Genomic DNA, 23,052 nt, shown 5'->3' with positions numbered 1-23,052 from the left:
CAATAAACAAGTGGGGTTTATCTCAGGGATGCAAGGATGGTTCAATACACATAAATCAGTCATTGTGTGATATATCACATCCATTAAATCAAAGAATAAAAATCACATGATCATCTAAATAGATGTAGAAAAAGTTTTCAACAAAATTAAACTCCACTGACGATAAAAACTCTCAGTAAAATGCATATAGAGGGAACATTCCTCAACATAATAAAGGCCATATATGACAAACCTACAGCCAACATCATGCTCAGTGGTGAAAAGCTGAAAGCATTTTCTCTAAGATCAAAAACAAGACAAGGATCTATTCTTGCCACTTTTATCCAACATAGTATTGGAAGTCCTAACCACATATTTCAGACAAGAAAAAGAAATAAAAGCCCTCTCAATTGGAAAGGAAAAAGTAAAATTGTTACTTTTACAGCAGACGTAATATGACATACAGAAATTCTTAAAGATGCCACCAAAAAAACTGTTAGAATTAATACGTGGATTCAATAAAATTACAGGATAAAAAGTTAATATACAGAAACATGCTACATTTCTATACTAACAATAAACTATAACAAAGAGAAGTACAGAAAACAATCCCACTTACATTGACATCAAAAACAATAAAATACCTAGAAATAAATCTAAGCACTAAAAGACCTATACTTAGGAAACTATGAGAAACTGTTAAAAGAATTTGAAGGCAATATACACAAATGGAAGGATATATTGCGCTCATGATTTGGAAGAATTAATATTGTTAAAAGGACCATACTATCCATGGCAATCCCTACCAAAATACCAATGAGATTTCTCCAGAACTAGAAAAATAATTCTAAACTTTGTATGGAAATTCAAAAGATCCTTAACAGCCAAAACAGTCTTGAGAAAGAACAAAACTAGAGTTATCAGGTTCCCTGATTTCAAACTATACTACAAAACCACAGTCATCAAACAGTATGGTATTGGCACAAAAATAGACATATAGATCCATGAAACAGAATAGAGAACTCAAAAATGAACATGTATTCATATGGTCAATTAACCTATGACAAAGGTGGCAAAAATATACAATGAGGAAAAGACAGCCTCTTCAATAACTAGTGGAGGGAAAACTGAATAGCTACGTACAAAAGAATCAAACTGGACTACTTTCTCACATGATATACAAAAAAATAAAAATAAAAACAAAAACAAAAAATGAAAAACAAACAAACAAAAAGCTGTAGATTAAAGACAAATGTAAGACCTGAAACTCCTTGAAGAAAACATAGGCAATAATCTCTTTGACACTGGTCTTAGCATTTATATTTTTGGATCTGTCTCCTCAAGCAAGGGCAACAAAAGCAAAAATAAACAAATGGGACTATATCAAACTAAAAAGCTTTTGCACAGCAAAAGAAATTATCAACAAAATGAAAAGGCCACCTGCTGAATGGGAGAGGATATTTGCAAATGGCATATTTGGTAAGGGATTAATACCAAAAATATACAAAGAACTCAGACAACTCAACATCAAAAAATCAAACAGCCCAATTATGGGCAGAGAACCTAAATAGACATTTTTCCAAAGAAGACATACAGATGGCCAAAAAACACCTAAAAAGATGCTCAACATCACTAATCATCAGGGAAAATGCCAATCAAAACTTTACACCTGTCAGAATGGCCATTATCAAAAAGTGTTGGAGAGGATGTGGAGAAAAGGCTACCCTTGTGCACTGTTGGTGGGAATGTAAATTGGTGTAGTCACTATGGAAAACAGCATGGAGTCTCCTCAAAAAATTAAAAATAGAACTATCATACTAGCCAGCAATTCCATTTCTGAGTATTTTTTCAACGAAAACAAAAATACTAATATTATAGGATACATGCACTCCTATGTTCATTTTGACATTTTTCACAATAGCCAAGACACGGAAGCAACCTAAGTGCCCAATGACAGATGAATGGATAAAGAAATTGTGGTGTGTATACAATGTAATATTACTCAGTCATAAAAAAGAATGAAATCCTGCCATCTGTGACAATGTGGATGGACTGAGAGAGTATCATGTTAAGTGAATAAGTCCTACAGAGAGAGACAAACATCATACGGTTTCACTTATATGTGGAATCTATAAAACAAAACAAATGAACAAACATAACAAAACAGAAAGAGAGCCATAGATACAGAGAACAAAAAGCTGGTTGCCGGGGTGGGGGTGGGGGCAGGGATGAGTGAAACAGTGAGGGAGATTAACAGGTACACACCTTCAGTTACAAAATAACTGTCAGAGGGATGAAATATACTGCTTGGGAATATACCAAATAATAACGGAATATCATTGTATGGTGACAATGATAACTAGATTTTCATGGTGATCGTTTTGTAATATTTAGAAATATCAAATCACTGCCTTGTGCACCAGGAACTAACATAATGTTGTAGGTCAGTTATACGTCAAAAAACAGACAAACACAGAAACTTATAGAAAAAAGATAGATTTATGGCTATAGGATGTGGGGGTGGGGGACAGAGAATTGGCTGAAGGCAGTTGAAAGGTACAAACTTCCAGTTATAAGATAAATAAGTACTTGAAATGTAATATAAACCATGATTAATATAATTAACACTTGTGTATATTATGTAAGAAAATGGTTGAGAGTAAATCCTAAGAGTTCTCACCACAAGAAAAAAAATATTTTTTTCCTTTTATTTGGAATCTATATGAGTTAATGGATGTTCACTAAATTTAAATGGCAATCATTTCATGATGTATGTAAGTGAAATAATTAGGCTGTAGACCTTAAACTAATTCAGGGTTGTATGAAAATTATACCTCAAACTGGAAGAAAATAAATTTATATCTATAAAATAAAAGAATAAAAGGGCAAAAATGCAAAAATAAGAAAATGATGGAAATGTAAACTGTGAATATAAAAACCTTCAAACCTATGAAATGCCTCTCTAGGAAACAGGGAAATGAAATTCAAAGACAATGCAAAATTTCAGTTAAATTGATAAAAATTATAAAAATGAATCATATCTATTGCTGTTGAAGATGTGGTACACTAGTCCAAGTTTGAAATCTTACAATTTGTAAAATAAAATAATTAAAATTTGATTCAAAAGCTACTTTTGAGATTATATCCCACAAAAATAAATGCGTAGTGTGTGAGTGCGTGCACGCTTGCATGTGTGATTGTTGTGAGGAAATAATTGAGAAAAACAATCCCTGAAAACCTATAAATAAGAGAATGATGGAGTAAATCCTAGCCCATACATACAGCACATACATAGTAGGAAGTATTTTGTAGCTGTTTAAAAAATTATTCAGATCTATTTGCACTGATTTGGAAGAAAATTCATGACATAATGTTAAGAAAAAAGATCATAGGTTGCCACATAATATATATGAAGAAATTGGTAGAAAAACATATTGCCAAACATTTTATTTTTCTTCAAACAGAAAAAAAAGTGTCTTTTTATTGTTTTTAAACATCTTTAATGTATTAAGAAAAGCATGTAAAGATTTCACACATCATTATTCTAGGGTGGAGACAAGGAAATATTTTGAAAATGAGATCTATCTCTAGATGTATAGATATATCTCTGCGGTTTTGACTTGAATAAAATGAATTCCTGGGTTTTCTTCCCTTTGTTCCCCTCATTTTAAATAAGGAACATTAATTATCACTCTTCCACCATTTTGCATGGTGTGCGCATGCATGCATGTGAGTGTGTAAGTGTGTGTGAAGTGTGTGGGCAAATAACTTATCTTTTGTGTTTATAGGTCAGTGGACCAAAAGGAACTAAACCCAAACATGGCATAAAATTCATTATCCAGAGAATTTGGCTCTGAGCTGGAGGGCCTGGACAGGAAGTTGGATTATTTCTTTTGAGGAATTTCAGAGTATTTTCTATGTGTGAAAAGAAGGAAATAAAGGGATATTTGATGCCTGAAAATATGAAAAGTAGCAGAGAATATTAACAAATATCCATTTTCCAGATCGTTCTTCATTAGGTTTCATTGAGGAAAAGTATAAGAAAAAAATTAAAAACGATATTACAGTTTTTGTAGAAATGTTGGTAAGAAATTTATGAGCGAATTTTTCATTATTTTATGAGGACCCACAGAAGACTTTTTCTTGTGCTACCAAATTTCTACATCAGGTGTGAATTTATTCTACACAATCTGTGATACTTGATAATGATGTAGTTAAATTTTGAATGAGGTTTACACTTGTGTAGAGTTTTCTCTTTTCAGGGCTTAAAATCTGTTTCATTTTAATATTTAGTCTTTGTTTTTTCTTAACACTGCTTTTTAAATTTTGTATATTACTAGTGGTATTATATGATTAGAACAAGTAGACCCAAGTTCTGTTTGTGATTATGGGAAGTTTGCAAAAATAGACATACATAAAAGCCAATATTTTTGTAGTCTGTGATTACATAAGTACATAAAATGTTGGGACATTGTCCAAAGGATACAATGCCATTTATTAAAAGACACACAAGGAAAGCATTGATCTGAGAGAAAAAAAATTCTCTGGATGAAATTATTAAAATTTAACAGTAAAATCTTTTTTTACTTTTATAATCATTTATTATCTTTTTAAAAGGAGAATGGGCATTTAAAAATCCTCAAGGAAGAAAAAGATTGTTTAGCCTTGTTATCTATCATCCTTTTAAACAGATTTATTAAATTACTGTGTTTTTGGAAGTTATGAGTCACTCAGGTAGATTAATACATGTCAAATGTTAAAGTATAAAAGAAATTAGAATTAGGTAGGGCCTTAAGAAATCTGATGTTATTTGAGAGAGGGGAGAGAGAGAATAAATTAGACATATATATACATATATAGATTTAAATATAGATAGATATGGCTAACATTCTGGATCTTTTCCTTCTTTTCCTTAATATATCTTTGGAAGTGCTATTTTTTGAAGAGCTGTTGTTTCTTATATTGAGGGGCATGCTTAGTTTTCTGTCCCAGACTACCTTGCCATTGGGCAGTGATTTAGCCACAGGGAATTTGTTGGGATAATTATTTTTACCATCATGGGGCTTTCTGATCCTTTATGCAAGTGTGATGTGTATTGACCGGTCTTTGATATTTTGAATCTTTTATTAATAAAAGTGTTCAACATAAATCTGATATACTGAAGGAGATAGCACAATTGAACACACACAAAACCAATACTCTTGGTATTGGAATAACTTTAATTTATAGCTAATAATTAAATAAAGGTAAAGGAAGTAGCTTGGACCTAATTAAAAATCCATTTATAGTAAAAAGAATATTGAGTTTACAGGAAAAATGGTAATTTATTTTCAGTAGAACCTATTTCTTAATAAATTCATAACACCTACTAGAAAGATTGACTATATTCCCAAAATACCTTTATTTATGGGTAAGAATGATAATCATTCATGTATACTGTGGATGATTTCAGTTTGTTTAGTGTAACCTGTCTGGTAAAATAAACTATATATAACATTGAAGAATCAATGAAAATTCCAAGAAGAATCAATATTTATTTATTTTATTTATTTATTTATTTATTTATTTATTTATTTATTTATTTATTTTTGGGGGGGGGTACACCAGGTTCAATCATCCGTTTTTATACACATATCCCCATCTTCCCTCCCTTCCTTGACGCCCCCCCCACCCTCCCCGCCCCAGTCCTCAAAGGCATCTTCCATCCTCGAGTTGGACTCCCTTTGTTATACAACAACTTCCCACTGACTATTTTACAGTTGGTAGTTTATATATGTCTGTGTTACTCTCTCGCTTCGTCTCAGTTTCCCCTTCACCCCCCGCCCCCTCCCATACCTCGAGTTCTCCAGTCCATTCTCTGTATCTGCATCCTTGTTCTTGTCACTGAGTCCAACAGCACCATTTTTAGATTCCGTATATGTGAGTTAGCATACAATATTTGTCCTTCTCTTTCTGACTTACTTCACTCTGTATGACAGACTGTAGTTCTATCCACCTCATTACATATAGCTCCATCTCATCCCTTTTTATAGCTGAGTAATATTCCATTGTATATATATGCCACATCTTCTGTATCCATTCATTTGTTGATGGGCATTTAGGTTGCTTCCATGTCCTGGCTATTGTAAATAGTGCTGCAATAAACATTATGGTACAAGTTTCTTTTGGGATTATGGTTTTCTTTGGGTATATGCCCAGTAGTGGGATTACTGGATCATATGGTAGTTCTATTTGTAGTTTTTTAAGGAACCTCCAAATTGTTTTCCATAGTGGCTGTACCAATTTACAGTCCCACCAACAGTGCAGGAGAGTTCCTTTTTCTCCACACCCTCTCCAACATTTGTTGTTTCCAGACTTTGTGATGATGGCCATTCTGACTGGTGTGAGGTGATACCTCATTGTGGCTTTGACTTGCATTTCTCTGATGATTAGTGATGTGGAGCATCTTTTCATGTGTTTGTTGGCCATCTGTATGTCTTCTTTGGAGAAATGTCTATTTAGGTCTTCTGCCCATTTGTGGATTGGGTTGTTTGCTTTTTTGGTATTAAGCTTCATGAGCTGCTTGTATATTTTGGAGGTTAATCCTTTGTCCGTTGTTTCATTGGCAAGTATTTTTTCCCACTCTGAGGGTTGCCTTTTAGTCTTGTTTATGGTTTCTTTTGCTGTGCAAAAGCTTTTAAGTTTCATGAGGTCCCATTCATTTATTCTTGATTTTATTTCCATGATTCTAGGAGGTGGGTCAAAAAGGATGGCGCTTTGATGGATGTCATATAGTGTTCTGCCTATGTTTTCCTCAAGGAGTTTTATAGTGTCTGGCCTTACATGTAGGTCTTTAATCCATTTGGAGTTTACTTTTGTGTATGGTGTTAGGAAGTGTTCTAATTTCATTCTTTTGCATGTTGCTGCCCAGTTCTCCCAGCACCACTTATGGAAGAGGCTGTCTTTTTTCCATTGTATATTCTTGCCTCCTTTGTCAAAGATAAGGTGCCCATATGTGTTTGGGCTTACTTCTGAGTTCTCTATTCTATTCCATTGATCTTCCTTTCTATTTTTGTGCCAGTACCATACTGTCTTGATCACTATGGCCTTGTAGTATAGTTTGAAGTCAGGAAGCCTGATTCCACCAACTCCATTTTTCCTTCTCAAGATTGCTTTGGCTATTCGGGGTCTTTTGCGTTTCCATACAAATCGTAAGATTTCTTGCTCTAGTTCTGTGAAAAATGCCATTGGTAATTTGATTGGGATTGCATTGAATCTGTAAATGGCTTTGGGTAGTACAGACATTTTCACGATGTTGATTCTTCCAATCCAGGAACATGGTATGTCCCTCCATCTGTTTGTGTCGTCTTTGATTTCTTTCAGCAATGTCTTAAAGTTTTCTGCATACAGATCTTTTGCCTCCTTAGGCAGGTTTATTCCTAGGTATTCTATTCTTTTGGTTGCAATGGTGAGTGGGAGAGTTTCCTTAATTACTCTTTCTGCTCTTCCGTTGTTAGTATATAGGAATGCAAGAGATTTCTGAGCATTAATTTTGTATCCTGCTACTTTACTAAACTCATCAATTAGTGCTAGCAGTTTTCTGGTAGAGTCTTTAGGGTTTTCTATATATAATATCATGTCATCTGCAAAGAGTGACAATTTTACTTCTTCTTTTCCAATTTGGATTCCTTTTATTTCTTTTTCTTCTCTGATTGCTGTGGCTAAAACTTCCAAAACTATGTTGAATAATAGTGGTGAGAGTGGACACCCTTGTCTTGTTCCTGTTCTTAGAGGGAATTCTTCCAGTTTTTCTCCATTGAGAACAATGTTGGCTTTTGGTTTGTCATATATGGCTTTTATTATGTTGAGGTAATTTCCTTCTATGCCCATTTTCTGGAGAGCTTTTATCATAAATGGATGTTGAACTTTGTCAAAAGCTTTTTCTGCATCTATTGAAATGATCATATGGTTTTTATCCTTCAATTTGTTGATATGATGTATCACATTGATTGATTTGCGTATATTGAAGAATCCTTGCATCCCAGGGATAAACCCCATTTGATCATGGTGTATGATTTTTTTAATGCGCTGTTGCAGTCTGTTAGCTAGTATTTTGTTGAGGATTTTTGCATCTATATTCATCAGTGATATTGGTCTATAGTTTTCTTTTTTTGTGACATCTTTGCCTGGTTTTGGTATCAGGGTGATGGTAGCCTCGTAGAATGAGTTTGGGAGTGCTCCGCCTTCTGCAATATTTTGGAAGAGTTTGAGAAGGATAGGTGTTAACTCTTCTCAAAATGTTTGATAGAATTCGCCTGTGAACCCATCTGGTCCTGGGCTTTTGTGTGTTGGGAGATTTTTAATCACTGTCTCAATTTCCATACTTGTGATTGGTCTGTTCATGGTTTCTATTTCTTCCTGGTTCAGTCTTGGAAGATTGTATTTTTCTAAGAATGTATCCATTTCTTCCAGGTTATCCAATTTATTGGCATATAGTTGCTTGTAGTAGTCTCTCATGATCTTTTGTATTTCTGAGGTGTCCGTTGTTACTTCTCCTTTTTCATTTCTAATTCTGTTGATTTGCATCTTCTCCCTTTTTTTCTTGATGAGTCTGGCTAATGGTTTATCCATTTTGTTAATCTTCTCAAAGAACCAGCTTTTAGTTTCATTTATTTTTCTTATGGTTTCTTTCCTTTCTTTTTCATTTATTTCTGCTCTGATCTTTATGATTTCTTTCCTTCTGCTCACTTTGGGGTTTCTTTGTTCTTCTTTCTCTAGTTGTTTGAGGTGTAAGGTTAGGTTGTTTATTCGATCATTTTCTTGTTTCTTAAGGTAGGACTGTATTGCTATAAACTTCCCCCTTAGAACTGCTTTTGCTGCATCCCATAGGTTTTGGGTTGTTGTGTTTTTGTTGTCATTTGTTTCTAGATTTTTTTTGATTTCCTCTTTGATTTCTTTAGTGATTCCTTGGTTGTTTAGGAGTGAATTGTTTAGCCTCCATGTGTTTGTCTTTTTTGCAGTTTTTTTCCTGTAATTGATATCTAGTCTCATGGCGTTGTGGTCTGAGAAGATGCTTGATATGATTTCAATTTTCTTGAATTTGCTGAGGTTTGATTTGTGACCCAAGATGTGATCTATCCTGGAAAATGTTCCGTGTGCACTTGAGAAGAAAGTGTAGTCTGTCGTTTTTGGATGGAATGTCCTATAAATATCAATGAAGTCGAGATGGTCTAATGTGTCATTTAAAGCTTGTGTGTCTTTATTTATTTTCTGTTTGGATGATCTGTCCATTGATGTAAGTGGGGTGTTCAAGTCTCCCACTATTATTGTGTTCCTGTCGATGTCCCCTTTTATAGCTGTTAGCATTTGCCTTATGTATTGAGGTGCTCCTATATTGGGGGCATAGATATTTACCATTGTGATATGTTCTTCTTGGATGGATCCCTTGATCATTATGTAGTGTCCTTCCTTGTCTCTTTTAATAGTCTTTACTTTCAAGTCTAATTTGTCTGATATGAGTATTGCTACTCCAGCTTTCTTTTGACTTCCATTTGCATGGAATATCTTTTTCCATCCCTTCACTTTCAGTCTATATGTATCCCTTGGTCTGAAGTGGGTTTCTTGTAGGCAGCATATAGAAGGGTCTTGTTTTTGTATCCATTCAGCCAGTCTGTGTCTTTTGGTTGGAGCATTTAATCCATTTACATTTAAGGTGAGTATTGACATGTGTGTTCCAATTACCATTTTCTTAATTGTTTTGAGTTTGTATTTGTAGGTGTTTTCCTTTTCTTGTGTTTCCTACTTAGAGAAGTTCCTTTAGCACTTGTTGTAAGGCTGGTTTGGTGGTGCTGAATTCTCTTCACTTTTGCTTGTCTGGAAAGCTTTTGATTTCTCCCTCAAATCTGAATGAGATTCTTGCTGGGTAGAGTATTCTTGGCTGTAGGTTTCTCTCTTTCAGGACTTTCAGTATATCCTGCCATTCCCTTCTGGCCTGCAGAGTTTCTGTGGAAAGGTCAGCTGTTATCCTGATGGGTTTTCCCTTATATATTATTTGTTGCTCTTCTCTTGCTGCTTTTAATATTTTTTCTTTGTGTTTAGTTGTCATTAGTTTGATTAATATGTGTCTCGGTGTATTTCTCCTTGGGTTTATTCTGTATGGGACTCTCTGTGCTTCTTGGACTTGGTGAATTATTTCCTTTCCCATGTTGGGGAAGTTTCCCACTATAACCTCTTCAAATATGTTCTCAGACCCTTTCTTGTTTTCTTCTTCTTCTGGGATGCCTATAATTCGAATGTTGGTACGCTTAATGTTATCAGTGAGGTCTCTGAGACTGTCTTCTAATCTTTTTATTATTTTTTCTTTTTCCTGCTTTGTGGCAGTTATTTCCCCCATTCTATCTTCCAACTCACTTATTCGTTCTTCTGCCTCAGTCATTCTGCTGGTTATAGCATCTAGAGTATTTTTAATTTCAGTTATTTTGTTATCCATTGCTGTTTGTTTTTCTGAGTTCTTATGAACTGTTTCTTGTACTTTCTCTATTTTGTTATCGAGATTTTGTATCATTTTTACTATCATTACTCTAAATTCCTTTTCAGGCATTTTTCCTATTTCCTCCTCATTTATTTGGTCTTGTGGGTTTTTTTCTCGCTCCTTTGCCTGCATGGTGTTTCTTTGTTTCCTCATGGTTGTCCAAACTTTTGGGGTTGCTTGTCCTTGGGTTTTTTTGCGTTATTCTGTAACCAGCAGAGGTTCCTTTATTGTTCGTCTGTAAGCGTCGGTGTGTGGGGAGGGAGAGGGTACAACAGTGGCTCCTTCTCCTGGGAGGGAGTGAGCAGTGGCGCACTGATGTCTCAGTCAGGCTTGGAGGTGCCTGTTGCAGAGGGCGCCGGTGGCTCAGGCGTAAACAGAAAGTCTTAGAGTTGGGCTTTTTTCTTTTCTTTTTTTTTTTTTTTTTCTCTCGGCAGCCTCCCTGCTGCTGGCGTTGCAAGGGGTTTTAATCTAGCCCCACCCGAGTGCCTGAGGGTACTTGTTATCCCTGAGCGCCTTAGGTGGCCCGCAGGGCATCTCTCCACTGCCTGTTGCAGAGGCCCAGAAAGAGAGAGAGAGGCTATGTGCGTGGCTCCTCCCAGCCGCCAGTGAGCCTGCAGCCTCCAGCCGCCATCATGGCCGGGCAGCTCTCAGGAACGGGCACTCCTCTCCGCGGGCCTCCTCCCTCCTGTCCTCTTGGTCCGTCACCCTACCGGCAACAATGTTTCCCACACTGAACCAGCTCTCCTGCTCCCACACTCCCGCTCCTGGACCCTCCGTTCAGCTGCGGATCGATGTCTTGGTCTGGGAACGCTGAGCTGCGCTGCGGACCCTCCGAATGTTTCTCACTCCCTCCAGTCTGCCACAGCTCCACCGCTTCACCCTCTTTGAGCCCTCGTAGATGCCTCCCTACCGGCTATGTCGAGCTCCCCGCAGTCCCATCCGGTGTCCAAGGCCGTCTGCTGGTGTTCAGCTGGTTCTCTGTGAGAATTACTGCGTCCTTCCGTGCATTCCCAATGCATCCAATATTTATTTTTAATAAGATCAAACAATGAATTCGATACAATGGATCTGATATTCAAAAGACAAAAAAGTAAATAGTATATACTGAAAACATTGCAGTATGATTTTTTGTAATATTATATTTTAAAAATTATTTTGCTCTATTACTTAGTTACACTGAGATACTGTGTATATGTGTAAGTAATTACTGTAGGAGAAAAAGACATAAAAGAATTTAAGATAGCTTACAAGCTTTAAAATATCTACTTCTAAATTTAAATTTCATTAGATACATAGATTTATTAAATTTAATTTCTAAAATCATACAATTGTTCATTGATATATTTGTATGTAGCATTCCAAAGCATGTTTCACTCCTTTTATGTAACAGGTAGTTTGTTTATCGAGTGGAAGGTGGCATTGGGTCTGGCATAAGATGTCATTTTGAAAACTTATGTTTCCAAACAATTGCCAAGATTCTTATTATGCTGAATCCACTGTTCAGAAGAACCTACCTTTTGAGTAATGTATCATGATGGTGCCTTTGCACCAAAGATCTATTACCTCAGCACTACAGCAGTGTGACAGTTCTAATGATGGATGGGATAAGTTATCATGAATGTTAAGTTTTGTTGTATTCCTCAGAGTTGTTCACTTGCTGAAGAAGAATGAGGCAGAAAACACAGCAGCTTCAGCTCCATAGGAAGAATCTGTTAGTCATTAAGAAGTCTTATAGTACATTTATTTCCCGGAAGAGGAAGCTAAAGCAGAAGTTATGAAACCTGTTCTATGAAGCGAATGAGGCAGTGTCATTTCCTCAAAGTATTGCACCACTGACTTGAGGACTGACATATTTCTATTAAGTATAAGGAACTCTGGTCAATGTGCAACATCTTTAGCACCTACTTATTTATGTGGAACACCGTAAAAGTTTGTATTTGATGAAAAAAGATACAAAAAACCTGAAAAGCATTCAATCTAATTTAAAAAGTTGTGTTTATTTAAATTACAAAAATTAACCATGTGTGAAAAATCCTGTTTTAAGAGTTGATCCAAATACTACCCTTTCTAATATTCTGGAATCAAAATTAGCACTAATACTTAAATGAGACCAGGGAGACAATAATTTCGCTCCATGTGTAGCTTTATGGGAAAATATTCAGTACACTGATTTTGTGCCAGGGACATGAATAGTCTTGTGTGTGTAATCTATTAGCTTCTAGGAAAATCTAATGTCCTGTAAAATCCCTAGTGAAAAAGCAACCATGTCCTATGTTTCTGTAGGTCTCCTACTTATGCAAAAGATAGTACAAATTTTGATTATATTTTTATCTCAAATATCTATGGTTAAATTTAGATTATATCCATAAAATCAGACAGAAGGAAAACATTATTAAACAATAAAATTGGGACTATATTGTTTTACAAGAAAAAATATGATTACATCACTTTTCTACTCAAATTCTTTCAAAATTTCCCCGTAACTTGGAGAGCAAAGCTCTCTTAGCACAGCTAGCAAGACTCTGTCAGCATGATCTTCCTACCTACCTAACTTGTATGGTCTCATCTCAAATACTCTGGCCCTGATGGGCTCCACCTGAGCGCACTGGCTTTCTTTTAGTCTCATGCCTCTTCCTTCCTCTGGGCCTATGTGTACACCAATTCCTCTAACTGGAAAGTCCTTACCTCCTGTTAGACATACAAAAAAAAAAAAAAAAAAGGAATATAACCAACAATCATGTTTACATCACTCAACATAAGAAATAACACATTGCCAGTAGAGTTGAATCCCTGTCACTCCAAGCATATATACTTCCTCTCCCATTCTCAATTCCTGATAATCAGTATTCTAATTTGAAGGTTTATCAATTCCACACATTTAACAAATAGTTTGTACTACATATATATGTACTCTTAAGCAATGAATCACTGTTTTACATGCTTTAAAACTTTATATACACGGGATCATAGTAGATACCATTGAATATCACAGTATATATTCATATGCAATTTACTTTTTAACTTTTTTACACCCAATATTACTTGAAAAGTTCATCCATATTTATACATACAGAACTAGTTTATCCCTTTTTATTGTTGTTTGACATCTAATGTAGGAATACAGCATCACTTGCTCATCCATTCTTCTAAAGATTACATTTAGGGTTTTAAATTTTCCTCTTTCTTTCCATCCTTCCTCCCTCCATCCCTTTTCCCCTCCTTTCTTTCCATTACCCTTTCTTTTCTTGATCGATAAAAAAAATGTTGGTATGAACAAGCTAGTGTATTTCTTTTGTGTGCATATATATGGTTAGGTAGCATTCATTGTATGTGCATCTCCGATTTTTCTAGGAATTATCATACTGCTGACTAAAATGATTGTACCAGTTCATATTTCCTTAGCAGAATAAAAGAGATGTCATTTCTCTGCATCTTTGTTACCACTTACTGTGAAATTCTATCTTACTAGGTTTTTTAGTTGCATTCTCCTGACAGTAGAAAATTTGAGTCCATTTTGTTTATTAGTCTCTTCTATGAATTGTTCGACTTAATATTGTTTGTTAGTCTATTGGGTTTACCTTTTCTCCTTAATTTTTAATTTTTAAAAATATATTATGGGAAATATCTCCTCACCTAAGACTGTATTTTATCTTTCTGATGTATTTTCATGAATATAAATTGTTGTAAATTATAATGTAATCAAATTTATCAATATTTTTCTTTAAAGTTTGTGTTTTATATGCCTTATTTAAGAAATTTCCAATTTTATGAAGAGAGTATATTATATTTTCTTTCTAAATTTAAAATTAAAATTAAAGTTTTTCAATATATATGATGTCAGATATGGATTAATTTTTTCCCATACAGATAATTGTGCAGGAAGCATTTAATATCTAGTCCACCTTTTCACATTGATCTGCAATGGCCCCTATATCATACTTCATTTCCTAATAAGCAGAGGCTTCTTTCTGTGTTCTTTATTTAGTTCTACTCTTCTAATTACATCTTCATTGGTTAATACCATATTTTTAATTATTATATTTTGATATCTGATGGGGCAAGCTTCTTCAATTTGTTCCTATCATTTTTCAAACTTAACATGGCTCTTCTTATACTTTGTTTTTCCAAGTAAAATATAGAAGCAGCTTGTCAAACCTCATGAATAATACTGATAGAGTTTTTATTGGAATTGCAAATACTTAACCTAATTAACACCTAATCATCTTTCGTATGTCATTTAAATAGATTCTTCCACTTGAAAACAATCCACGACTTCTCCACAAGTATTATATCCCCTTATACCATCTCACTGAATTATACCTCTGCTTTGCTGCACTTAATATGATTACATTTTCATATTTGTAGCTGAAGTTATTTGTCCATGTCTTCTCATTAATGATAATAGCAGTAGTAATAATCATCATCCTCGTAGTAAAATAACTACAAGAATAACATAACTACTCACACTTAGTCAACAAACATAAACACACAAACTGAGGTAAATCCTGATGTGAAATAGTATACTGTAGTGATTTAAGTTTTTATCTTAGCAGACATATTACCTAAGGCAGACCTATACATCCCAAAGAAAATCTTAGAAGCACAAGGTATTAAATATTATAACTGCCTAGTAACCTGCAGTTTTATTTTGGTAAATATAAAGCTACCAATCAAAACAAAAGAAGTCAAATTAAAAAGCAGTAATGTGCCATTATGGCTGTATGCTGATTCAATTATTAAGAGAACATCTATTACGTATCTATCCATCTATCACTCTGTCTAATATCTATATTTTAAATACAAAAGTACACATTAATTTTGTAAAGTATGTGAACATGTTCCAAAGGAAGCTTTGCCCAAGCAATTGAAACTAAGGGTTGGATAATCTTTTACTCCATAAAGCAGCTATTACTTTGTTTACTGCAGTTTACTGCCATAAAACCTAAATAATAGTGAAAAGATGATGGGAGTCTCCACAGCTGAATTTCCAGGAAAGGGCTTTTCACTCTTACTCATTTTATACAGTTTTGTTGTCCTTGTCTTCTCATCTGATCAGATCTTCTTCATCTTTCTGAAAAGCAGAACAAAGGCTTATATCTAGAAATGACCATTACTATTTTCCCAGACACTCTTCTCTAAGGGAAACATACTTTTCCCACTAGCTATTTTTTCATATTTGTCACCAAAAAGGATCTTTAAAAAGTGGCACCAGCTTCAATGGCTGAAAATGTTGTGCTCACGAGTCATTTCTTTTTGGACAACGTTGCCTTAAATGGCAAAATGAATATTAAAACAATTTAAAGAACAGCATTAATATACAATAAAATGCAATAGAGATGGAAATTTTTAAGATGCAAAAACCCACATAGAGCTGCCAAACCTAGTTACACTAAAAACAAGTGAGAAAAATGTAGACTGCCTCCTGAGCTTTCAAAAACCATCAGACACTCAATATGTAGTAATGACTGAACATATTCACTGTACTTAAAGCCTATATTAAAAGAAGTGTCTGAAGAAATTTGAATTAAAGAAGATTCTGTGAAATTTGCCTAAGTACAGAATGCACATCTATTTTGAATTTTCTTGCTTTTATTTAAGACAAGTGGCAGATAATTTCACAGCTGTCAGTTAATGCACATAATGAATGTCTTATAAAAGGATGAAAGCATGAAGTTGTATTCATGTTCCCCAAGTATGTAAAATAAATTCAAAAGGATGTCAGGATCTGGTATGAAATGAAAAATGCAAGAACACTTTGGTTTAGCAGTGTGTGGGGACAGGGTTGGGGACTACTAACCCTTTGTCTCCCTACAAATCAAATCAATAGGAGAGTAGGTCTGAAACTTTAACTCTTAGATTTTTTTACATCTGTTTCTAAGGAATTTATTATGTGGTACTTTTATCTGATGTGCGGCCAACTTTAATTAATTGCTTTGAAACACTTTGTCTTTAAATTTAATACTGATTCTTGGCGTTCTTTAGCTTTTAGAATCTGTGGGCATATTTTATCTAGATAAGATGGATAGGACATCCTTTAATTATAGAAAAAGAAGTACAATGAAATTAATCAAAAAGAACTTCATAGTGTTAATGTTGGGTAGGTTTAACAAATCTAAATCTCATTTATCTAATCCCTTATAATTCCATAAAAGTGTACCAGAGTTACTTCTTGATTTAAAAATGAAATGCTTAGATATTATTCTTTAATACTATTGTGATAATCATTGCATTGATTTAAGAAAAAAGAATCAATGAAAAAAAATGTGAAATCTGTGATAGACTTGCTTCAATTTACTTAAAATGACACCATAGAATTTATATATTTTGGACATAGCATGTAATCATATACTCAAAACATGGATTAATATTGTGTTTGTAGACAGAATGATATCTCACTTGCTTATTCATTTTGGTGGTTCTTTATGGTTTGCTTCTATGCACTTCTCTGAAAATCAGCATGTTTTTGCAGTCTTAACCTTTGCCTTTTGGCCTCACATTATGATCTAGTCTACTGAAGGAAGGAAGCTACCAGTTTAGGCCAGCATCACTCACATAACAAAATCATATGAGCATCTATCCTTGAGTCAGAACAGCAACAGTATATTTGTCTCAGTTCTCTAAGCCTTAATTCCTAAAAGAGGTTGCAAAGAGGTCCAGATGACACCAGCATATGCAAAATATTACATTATAGGAGAGATTCTAAACTTACAGAACCTGAATCTTTTAGACAGTGAACATTCTTGCTCTTTGCTCCAGAGATAGATACTATCTCTACCTTCAGAGAATATAAGCTTAGTTTCTCTTTGCTCTGGAAAAAGGTCCTATCTCTTCTCTTCTAAGACTTCGCTTTACCAACACCCTTGAAAAGTTAAACTAGAACAATGGTAATCAGTTCGTATGCTTGCAAAACATGCAGGAATCTGAGAGACACCTGGAGAATTGTCTTCCAACAATATCAAGAGTTATTACAGAGTAACATTGAATAAAATAGTCTGTTATTGGCAGAAGAACAGCTAAATAAACCAAGAGAGAATCAAGAAGCAAACCTACACATATTGTTACTTTACAAATATGCCACTGCAATGTCAGTGTACTCAGGAGATATAGTCTTTTCAATAAGTTGTTTTGTGTTAATTAGATATCCGTATGGGAAAATATGTATATTTTACACACACATACATCCACACATATCAACTTCTATTTTATACTGTATACACAAAAGCAATGCAGGATGGATATATGGGAGATGTAAATAAAAACACTTCTGGGAAGTAATAAAGAAGAATACTTTCATGTATAGATTTTTAAACATCACTAAAGAAAGACAGATTTGGAAGGTGGTGGTAGCTCATTTCCTTCCCCCTCTGGTTGTTTGAAACATACTTAGCTCAGTAGATCTGAGTTAACTCAATGGCAGAAGAGTTTGATATTAGCCAAAGGGTTTCATATTATCACCCTTTTAAAAAAGTCACTTACCAAACCAAGAAGCTTCTACTCTTACATGGTCCCATGTATTTTACCTGCTCCCCTGCACTTGTAACTAAGTAGAGCATTACTAAGGCTGTCTTCCTTGCTCCTCAAATGTTGGCCAGTGTGCATGCAGTCCATTTATGCCAAGTGGAGGCCGTGAGATAAGATAAGAGATTTTGGACACTATTTTTTCTCTGCTTCTAAGATTTTCCCAGTAAGCCCCATCTCAAAACTGTACCTTTATGGTACTATGGTTTTATGTCTCCGTTCACTTTTTTTTTCTTTTTTTCTTTTTAGTTTTATGTCTCCATTCATTTTTTAGGACAGTTGTTGGTCATTAAGGGACATACTCCACTCTGCCTGTGAATATTTGGAAAAAAAATTATCTGGCCTGTACAAGGGTGGATACTATTTCTTTCTAATTGTGATGACAGGCCACAATTCTGCTAGCCCTGAGTGAGTGGCTGGCTGTTAGGTCAGCTTAGCCCTCCCTCCTTTAAAGAGACTGCTCAGAGGTCTGTTTCAAATCCCAAGAGCCATTTGGCAGGGAGAGTATCAAGTAGCCACTTAGTCTGTTAGCCCAATAAGCTGCAAGCCTCAGAGATATTTGATTCATTTCCTGAGGACTTTGAAAGAAAGCAAGTTTGGGTAGCAGAAAGTTCTGTCAATCACAGTCTCACAATGACAAAAATAAACAAACAACAAAACTCCTGGAGGCCCTCATATGTCATTCTCATGCGGTGTGCTGGGTGCCGAGAGCTGGAGCTGAGTTAGGGGCTGAGGTCGTCACAGTAAATAAAGCAGCCACAGGATTCAATAGTTTGGATAAGGTGATTCAGCTCCAGAGAAATACTGCCAACATCAGGCATATCTGTGTTTTGGCTCCTGTCGCCCTGTCTTATATCTAGTAATGGCAGTTGCCTGGCAAGCAGGAACTTGATATGCTGATTCTAAAATTCATGTAGAAGAACAAAGGGCCAATAATCATCAGGACATATCTGAGGAAGGGTAAAGGTACGTGGACTGTAGAGAAAATGAGCAGGGATCACTATGAAATCCACTTCCATCTTACTACATTATGCAAGAGTCAGGCTGTCCAAGCTTACATGCAGGTGGAGGTCGCTGACCAGCTTGAGGGAAGTCCACACCTGCCCCTCATCTACCTGAATAATGAGGAGTACCTGGTTAATCTAATACACTCTCCAGGACATATGGAGTTTGCCTCTGAAGTATAAACAGCTGGTTGCATTTGTGATGGGCACATCACTGTGGTAAATGTGATAGAGTCTGTCTACAGATATAAGAAGTTCTGTGACAAGCCTGGATGAAAAATATTCATCTAGTTTTAGCGATTAGTAAGCAAGATTACTTGAGGGTGGAACTGAAATTCACCCTGCAAGAGGCCTATTCTCATCTGACATCTTTTAGAAGAGATTAATGCACTCACAGGGACTCTTTACTTCTAACGTCCTAGACGGAAGAGCAGAGACAGAGACTAACTTGTAAGTGAATCCAAATTTTGAACAAGGAAGGCAAGACTCTGACTGAAGCACTGTCTTAGAGGATATGGACAATTCTCACGTTACTTCTCCCAGATTAAAGAAATGTGGTTACCAGTGATGGGCGAGACTTTGGAATTGAGCTCCTTGACAAAATCTAGTCAAAAGAATGGCATCAAAAGGAAGTTCTTTTGAAAACATATGAGGAGATTATTACATGACTATAAAGAATAAGAAAATTAGGAGGACTGATCAGGTAAAAGGAAAGAAATTTCTATTTATAAAGTTGATCTTGGAAAATATATGTAGTTTATATGATGCTGTCTTGAAAAAGAACAAAGAAAAAATTTAAAAAATAGTAAGTTTTTTAGGATAAAATATTGGAGCCCAGAAGGCAAGTCATTTGGATACTAAAGGTCAGAAAAATGCCATTTACTTTCAGTGGCCACCATATCCCAAACTGTTCTTGCTATAGTGTGTCAGAAACATCGTAGCTTCCTTGATATTATAGCTGAGAGAGTGAAGAAATTACTGCGTACAAGAGGACAAATGTTTGATTCTCTTACACAAGAAACCCAGGCACTGAAAGCAGCTTTTATGAGACGTAGAAGTGAAGATAATCCTCCAGTTATAATCTTTGTTTCCAACATATTTGTGGTTGGTGCTAAGGCTTTCCCTCACACTAAGCTATGATCTCTCACCCAAGAAGAAATCTGACATGAGGTTGTGAGGCAAAGGCACATGGAGAAGCTGGCAGCAGTTCAGGGGCAGGCGTATTTCTAGCCCATCCCAAATGGGAGTGCCTGTGAAACAAGTCCAAGACGAAAAGAGTCAAGAGGCAATGAGCCACAGATGGAGATTATGACCTCTAAACCTGTGTTTTAAGAGGAAAACAATCAAGTATATTTTATCGCGTATGGCTTGAAGAGGAAATAAAAGAAAATAAAGATGGACCAAAGACAGTCAGCTTGAGCTTTTGCAACAGGTACCATTAGGTTTCTCAGCTCCAACAGATGTCCTTCCCCAAGTCCTCACATGCCATTTTGTATTCTGAGGAACACAGATCTTCTGATTGGAATCCAACTGGGAACTGGAAAATCTAGAGGGGCCATCTCTAAGAACAGGATCCCTATAAAACTTTGTGGTGATTTATGCAACACTGTGTAGCTTGTTATCCTGCCTACCATTTATTCCATTCAACTTTGTAGCCACCCTTATTGTCAAGGTTGCTGTTGAATAAAGACCCCCAAGAGAAATGCCCCACCTCATCAAAGAAATGAAGCTGTTAAACCAAGTGACCCCTTGGAATTTAATTCAAGAAATTGAGCTGAGGGCACATTTTAGTTACAGCCAGAGAAATCCACCTTCAACAGTGCCTGACAACATAAAAGAAAAATTTATAAAGATTCAAATCAGTGTACCTGAACCCACTATTCTATTCAGAGAAAGAATCATAAAACCTTCAAAATTGATATGGTAAATGAATAAATAGCCAATCAACAAAAAATTACAGCCATACACAAAACAAAAGAAACAAAAGCCATGAAGGAATCCAGGTTGACTCATGTGTTAATCACCAAAACAACTTTCAGTAAATTTGTCACGCTCAGTGTGAAGAAGTCGGTCAGATTCTGGAAGAAAATAGTGATCTGGTTTGTTCTATGGAGCAACTGATATCCTCAGTGAATCAGGACAGAAACATTCATGACCCATCAGAAGATCTATGAGGGAACTGGGAATTCAAGGGAAAACTATAGCATCATTTAACAGGGAGAAAATGGAGGACCACTGTTCACCAAATCTGGTTGTTTATCCCAAGAAAATTTGGGTCCAACCTATTAGTCCATAATAGCAAAGCTTTTCAGAACTTGTATGACCAGGCCCAACTGATCAAATTTCCAACTAAGTCAGTAAATACTGAGATCTGGATGATAGCACTGTATCTTCCAATAGCAATCCCCCTCTGGGCCCATGAGTGAGGATCCTCTCATGGGCATCTGTTTTGTCTTAGAATATGGGACTTAAGTAACTTGGAGCAACAAGGAGAAAGTGATAAGCAGAATCAAGAGCCAAGTGGTCTATTAAAGGAGGAACAGGGGGGAGATGAAACCTAATCTGGTCAAGGTGAAAACCAAGATGGCTGCTCTGAGCCTTTTGAGAAGGGGACTGTTCAGAAAGGAGAAGCGTTATTGCCTGATTGCTGTGGACTCCTCTCAGGACAGCTAATTGCCACCATGAAAGAAGAGTGTTGCAATGTGCTAGAAGTGAAACCTCGGTGCCTGCTGGCATTTATATATGTGGTATCACTTCCAGAAGTAACGTTCTTAGCTTATTAAGTCTTATCAAAGAGAAAAGTTTGAGAGCTTCTAGAAAAAGGAAAAATTAGACAGACTTATTTACCATTAAGGCTCTGCTGCCCATGGCCAAGGGCTTTCTTCACGGATGAAATCAGAAAGAGGCCAGCTCACAACTGGTATTCAGCCATTGGGAAATCATTTCCAGCAACATGTCCTGGGTGCCAACCACTGAGGAAAAGTATTTGCACTTTGGGGAAAAAGCTGATTCAGAGAACCAGACCTGGAAGTACATGAACATGGTGATAAAGTAGAAAGGTCTTTGTCTGGAAAAGATTGTGCAACACATGAAAAACCAGAGAACCCTCAGCCAAAATAAGTAACTGATATCTGCAATACCGCTCATGGGCCAAACCTAGTTTCCACTGGTAGATATTCTACTTGGAGCCTTATTGTAGATCAGCAGGGTTTAACCAAAAGAGGCTACAGTTGTTCCCACAATGCTTGACATCACAACAGTGACTGAACAGATTGCTTCCATTTCCAACATTTGTTCTAGATATCATCCTGGACACGGATAATGCTTTTCTGGACACGGCTGACACTCCAGGAAGAGCAAAAAAATCTACTTGCCTTTACTTGGAAGACTATGAACACCATTTCAGGTGGGAAATACATCTATAACAATAATAGGGTAACAGTATGCATTCAAAAGAAAAGATAAAATTCAAAAAGACTGATAATACCACTTATTGACCAGGATATTGAATGACTAGAATTCTGTATAGAGTACAACCTTGCCAGATATACAGAAAGGAAAGGACCAAGATGTCCGGCTGTAGGCAGCTAACTGTGGTAGGCAGAATTCTGAGGGAGATCTATCACTCAGCTCCCCCTGTATAATTCCCTTGTGTTGAATGTAAGCAGGACTTGTGAATGTGATTCAGACCTGTGATAAAATTATGTCAGAAGGTAAAAGGATTTTGCAGCTGTAATTAAGGTGCCAAATCATTTGCATTTGAGGTAATCAAAAGGGAGACTCACCTGGGTGGGCCTGACTTCATTAATGAAAACATGTTAAAGAGATACTAGGACCTTTCTGAAGAGTGAGTCTCCCATTGGCTTTGAAGAAACAAGCTTTTACATGTTCTATAGCTGCAAGAAAATGAATCCTGCCAGCAACTATATCAGCTTGGAAGAGAACCCCCAGGCTCAGATGGGAACCCAGCTCCAGCCAACATCTTGATTGCAACCTTGTGAGACTCCTAGCAATGGATGAAGATGAGCCATTCCCAGGCAT

At 35.9% G+C, this 23,052-nt stretch overlaps 1 pseudogene; it reads left to right on the top strand.

The window, feature by feature from the left end:
• Positions 1-22,135, top strand: part of LOC130848431 (elongation factor-like GTPase 1) — a 57,474-nt pseudogene extending 35,339 nt beyond the window's left edge.
• The last annotated feature ends 917 nt before the right edge of the window (positions 22,136-23,052 follow it).

The sequence above is a fragment of the Hippopotamus amphibius genome, chromosome 3 (assembly GCF_030028045.1).
Source record: "Hippopotamus amphibius kiboko isolate mHipAmp2 chromosome 3, mHipAmp2.hap2, whole genome shotgun sequence".
Taxonomy (NCBI): Eukaryota; Metazoa; Chordata; class Mammalia; order Artiodactyla; family Hippopotamidae; genus Hippopotamus; species Hippopotamus amphibius.
This window is presented reverse-complemented; position numbering and strand designations above follow the sequence as displayed.